Raw genomic sequence first — 5,964 nt, forward strand, 5'->3', positions numbered from 1 at the left:
TTGAACTATGCTTACATGAATATTTTACACATGCATTATATATACATGTATGATACATGTATGATATATATATTGTTAAAAAATATCATGATGAAATGTAATGTGTAATTTAATTAATTACTTTAGTAAAGTAATAGACCACTTTCGAGTTCATCCGTCACCGGAAAAAACTCGTCAATTATACGCGCTTTTATCACCGTCATTTGTGCGTTTTGGGGCGTCGTCACTTCCCTTCCAATGTTGAGCGAGTGGTTGGAAAACTATAATTCTATATTATACGAATTATTCGGCAAATTGAATTTTCAAAATTGACAATCAACACTGCTGTCATTAGGGAATTGTCAGTAAGTACCTACAGAGCAACCATTATTTCTAGTTTATCCTGCACAAAGACGATCACTAAGACGCTTGATGAACGTAAATAGTGCAGGGATACAGGCGACCCCCTCTATCTGGTAAATGACGTCATAAAGGCGTGCATAATTGACGAGTTTTTGCCGGTGACGGATGAACTCGAAAGTGGTCTATTGTAATTTAATCAATTACATTTCAAAAACTGTGTAATGTGTAATTGATGTAATTGATCATTTTTGCAATGTAATGTGTAATTTAATTAATTACATTCAAATGAAATTGACCCCAAGTCTGGTATTTAGGATATTGGAACTTAAAAGGTAAATGTCCAATTTAAACTTTTTAAGTTTTTAGACCACATTCATTCTGTGTCAAAAACCTATGCTGTGTCAACTATTTAATCACAATCTAAATTCAGAGCTGTATCAAGCTTGAATGTTTTGTCCATACTTGCCCCAACTTTTCAGGGTTCGACCTTTGCCATCGTATTAAGCTGCGCCCTGAAGAGCATTTTATTAACACTAGTTATGCATATTCTGTTCTGTTCTATGAACTATGAACAACAAAGTTATTAAGTTTGTAAACAATATTTCCGTTCTCCATTTATACTGGATAATTTACAACAACGTCATATTCATTTACCTGTTTACATTATTCTGTTTGGCGGGTTTTTTTTGTGTTTTTTTTTTCTGAAATCATTTGCATAATTATAAATAAAGGCAACAGTAGTATACCGCTGTTCAAAACTCATCAATCCATGGACAAAAAACAAAATCGGGGTAACCCTTTATTTTATTGATTTCGTATTTCCATTATGTCATAGAGCAAATTCATTCGTTCAGTGTATGTTCTATTGTGTGTTAATGTTTCTTTTGGTTGAGTAAAGCCACTTCAATTGATATATTGTATTTTTCAATGTAATATCACACAATTGTTTTAGATAAGGGAAGCAGTTGGTAACTTTTAAAACGTTTAAACCCGCTACAATTGTTTGCACCGGTCTTAAGTCAGAATTTGGATGTTTATTTATTGTCGTTTGTTGATGTTATTGATAAGTGTTTCTCGTTTCTCGTTTTTTTTTTATTTAGATTATACCGTTGTTTTCCCGTTTGATTGGTTTTATATAAGTCATTTTTGGGGCCCTTTATGGCTCCGTGTTGAAGATTGTACTTTGAAATACAATAGTTTACTTTTGCAAATTGTGGCTTTAATGGCTTTAATGAGAGAGTTGTCTCATTGGCACTCATACCACACTTTCATATATCTATATAAAATATAAACCGTTACATTAAAACCGAATTTATTTAATAGATATAATGATGGATAGTTTTTAATCATCTATCTTTCTCTATAAATATAATTCATTGACTAAAATAATCATATTTTGTCAAATTATATATATATATATATTATTGCAAACATTAAAACCGTGGTAACTATTTTTTGCCATTTTTTCCTTATGTCTGTTTGTATTGTTCATACACCGTTGTCAATTTAATGGCATTGTATTCGACTGTCATATAAGTGAGAGGTTTAGCTAGTTATTAATACAAGGTTTAATCCTCAATTATTTACATAAGAAAATGCCTGTAACAAGACGGGAGTATGGCAGTTGTTATCCATTCGTTTGATGTGTTTCAGCTTTTGATTTCGCATTTTGATTAGGGAAATTTGCGTTTCGAATTTTCCTAGGAGTTCAGTATTTTTGTGATTTTATACATTTTTCAAGTAGCTGCTCGATTGTAAAAGAATATCTACATGAAACAATGACAATAAAAAGTATGCCAAAGTTTCAAGTGTGGAGCTAGCAACATTTGATGTCTGAATCTCTGAATAAATTATCTACGAAATGGAAAATGGACGAGGTAAATATAGTAGCTTAAAAGGTTTAATTAGCGATAGATCTGCGAGGGAATATTCAACATATCACGTCAATGTATAAAATTGTAAGAATTAACCAATTCATTCGAGAAACAAAATTATGATAACATCCGGAAACTATACTTTCCGTGTTTAAGTATTCACCATTTTACAAATATTATTTGTTTAGAAAATGTTATTTCTGTTCTATTATTTATAATGTTTATATACCATGTATACTAGGTGTAATAAATTACTCAATTTAAAAAAAGTGCCTTCGCTTGAATTTTATCACTTTAAAGTGGATATAGATTTGGTCACCACCCGATGTTCTACTGAATGGAAAGTACACCTTTGTTGATGTCTTGGAATAAAGATGACTGAGTTCCAATCAAACATTCGCCTTTCAGTGTACAGACATTTGTGTTCTTGCCATATTCTGCAGCAGTACAGGCTGTTTTTATGAAGCATATTATTGTACAGTGAATGTTACTGTCCGCTACATATGTTCGTATGACAGGACCTACGTATTCGTACCCGATATATCCACATGCATAGGCAGCATCAATTCTTGAATAATCTTTAATAGAAAAAAATGTTGTTAAAATAAAAAAATACGCACGTTATCATATCAGAGACCTGCAAGAAATTTCAAGCCTTTAGCATGTTCAGTTTTATAGACGACTGTCGAAATATATATAAATGTGTTAGTGATTATGAAGTAATTGTATTTGAAGCTTTTAGACAACGTGTGATGCATATTATAAGTTATCTACTCTTCATGGTGTACTGGGGTACTTCAGGGTGTTAAAATATCCATATCTACGGATATGAACGTAGATAACGAATTTATCCCCGGTCTTAGTCCGAATTGGGCGAGTTTTATGGAAATTCAAATACAGAGTGTAACGTGAAAACAACGTTTTTTTCATTATCTAAAAAAGTTTTATTGAAATATTGAAATTTTACATATTTTATACGGGGTGTAGGGTACTACCTACTACCTATGGTAGAACCCTACAGGTTGTCAAATATAAGACGCTTTTAATACGGAAACAGAGAAACTGGATTGAATCAAATTTGGCGCTCAATGTTTTGAGAGTTACATCATAGATGGTGTGACGTCAACGTGGGTCATTTGCATAGTCCCATTCCTTGAAAATGAGGCAGTCAAGTGATGCATTTAATGAAATGAGTGTAAATAATCGGCATAATAGGACAAAATCGTTAATGAATCAAATATTTAATTCCAAACATCATGGATAATCTACAGAATTCAATATTTCACAAGAAGCAATCATGGAACTAATGAAAACTTGCGTGAAGATCCCAGGGATAATGGTTAGCAACGTCCGTGGATATGGGTTAGCAACACCCAGGGGCTATGGGTTTTGTAACGACGTGCGTTAACCAATCAAAATCATAGATATATACTAAGCCGGGGATAATATTGTTATACATTGTTCATTGCAGTACGTTCATTTCTAAATGTATAAGATGTATTTCTAAATGTATGATATCAGTCTGTTAATGTGGAATATGAATATGGAAATGCATAACATGAATCTGTAAATGTTTGATATGAATCTGTCGCTTAATCCATATAATGCATCTGTTTTGAGTGACACTGGTGAGGTTTTTGTAGACAAAACGCATGTCTGGTGCAAATATGAATTTTTGGAGTTTATTTATCAATCGAGCTTTCAGTTTGATTCACTGGAGGAATTATGCCTAATGCAACTGCAAAAGAAAGGATAATTTTTATATCTGTTTGTACAAATGGTCTATAGTAGATTTTAACGTTTAATTAAATCAATTTCTTATAAATGGCATGTCATCTTAACGGATTCTATATTCCAAACATAGCCAGATATTAGTAGTGCTTTTTTAATTAATATTCATAATATGTAAAAGAAGAGGGACGAAAGATACCAAAGGGACAGTCAAACTCATAAATCTAAAACAAACTGACAACGCCATGGCTAAAAATGAAAAAGACAAACAGAAAAACAATAGTACACATGACACAACATAGAAAACTAAAGAATAAACAACACGAACCCCACCAAAAACTAGGGGTGATCTCAGGTGCTCCGGAAGGGTAAGCAGATCCTGCTCCACATGTGGCACCCGTCGTGTTGCTTATGTGATTACAAATCCGGTAAATAGTCTAATTCGGTAGGTCACATTCATGAAAGGGAAGGGGATTGTAGTTACGATGTAAGGAACATATCCGATATCATTTGTGAAACGGTTATTCCATAACGGTCAACCAACTCGTGATGGCGTCCGTAAAATTTACGAAGGGATGATTTCAACTTCACCATTTGGAACTCTTGGTTTAATAGCTTCCTTGTGAGCAGTAACCCTCTATCAAGAAAATCATGATAGGAAATGCAAGCACGGGAATATCGTATCAATTGGGAGATATATACCCCGTATGCAGGTGCTGCTGGAATGTTGCTACTTAGAAATGGAAAGTTCACAATTGGAAAGCTGAAATCATCTCTTTTGACGTAAAGTTTTGTTTTCAACCGACCCTCATTGTCAATTTCTAGATGTAAGTCAAGGTATGAAGCCGACTTAACTGTATCTGTAGTATCCTTTATCTCCAATTCGATGGGATAGATGCGTTCCACATAGTCACCAAATTTTGAATTGTTTAGTGAAAGAACGTCATCTATATAGCGGAAAGTAGAGTTAAAGGATATTGCTAACTTCTTATCTTTCTTCCTAAGAAGTTCCTGCATGAAGTCGGCCTCATAATAATAAAGAAACAAGTCGGCAAGTAGAGGGGCACAGTTTGTTCCCATTGGGATGGCGACAGTCTGTTGAAAAACACGTCCTCCGAACGTTACAAATATGTTGTCAATCAAGAAATCAAGCATCTTGATAATATCGGTTTCAGAGAATCAGAGTGATTCTTTACAAAGTATGATTTATCCCTCCCTAAGACAAGATACTTGTATCTACGTTGGCCATTCTTTTTTATGAAGCAAAGTAATACCAACTCTTTCAATTTGTCTTTTAGTTTGGAATGAGAATTGTACCACGTGATAATAGTTTGAACTGGGCTGGCTAGATATCATTAAAATCTTTAAAACACGGATATTATATGTTGCCCGTCACAGAGTCCTTGTTTATAATCACTTTGATATTTCCGTAAAGTTGTCAGGCGGTCAAAATCAAAACTGTGAACACGAATTTAGTGATTTTTTCGCTTTTTCGTGAGTTTATTCTTCTTGAAATAGGGGCATTTGCACTTTACGTGGGAGTCTAGAGTTCAACGACTACACATACAAGGTTTGGACTTGCTTATTCTTTGGACATTCAAGTTTCAAAATTTCACTCCGGCAACCTTTTTTTCTAGTGAACTTGTTAGTCAATTTTTAACATGAAGTTTGCGAATTTTCCGTTTCAGCCATTTTAGCCAGTATTTTATACTGCAATGTTAAACGTCTCTCGCTTCAAATTGTAAAATAGCTCAGGATTATTGATTTTTGCAACAACAGTCATTATGTTTCGTTTAAATGATGTATATTGCTGTGCTGTGAATATTTATTTTCTGCCCTGGCAACCTGTCTATCACTTAAATTAAAGTTAACATAGACATTTTTTTTTGAAAGTTCCCTATCATTTCAATATAAGTTCCGTGACCCGTATCCGATTTCAATAGTATAATATCCAAATAAGCAAAGTGGCGTTGATTTCTGGATATGATTTCTGCAGACTTTTGTTTGATTTTTCCTT

The sequence above is a fragment of the Mytilus edulis genome, chromosome 6 (genome assembly GCF_963676685.1).
Source record: "Mytilus edulis chromosome 6, xbMytEdul2.2, whole genome shotgun sequence".
Classification (NCBI taxonomy): domain Eukaryota; kingdom Metazoa; phylum Mollusca; class Bivalvia; order Mytilida; family Mytilidae; genus Mytilus; species Mytilus edulis.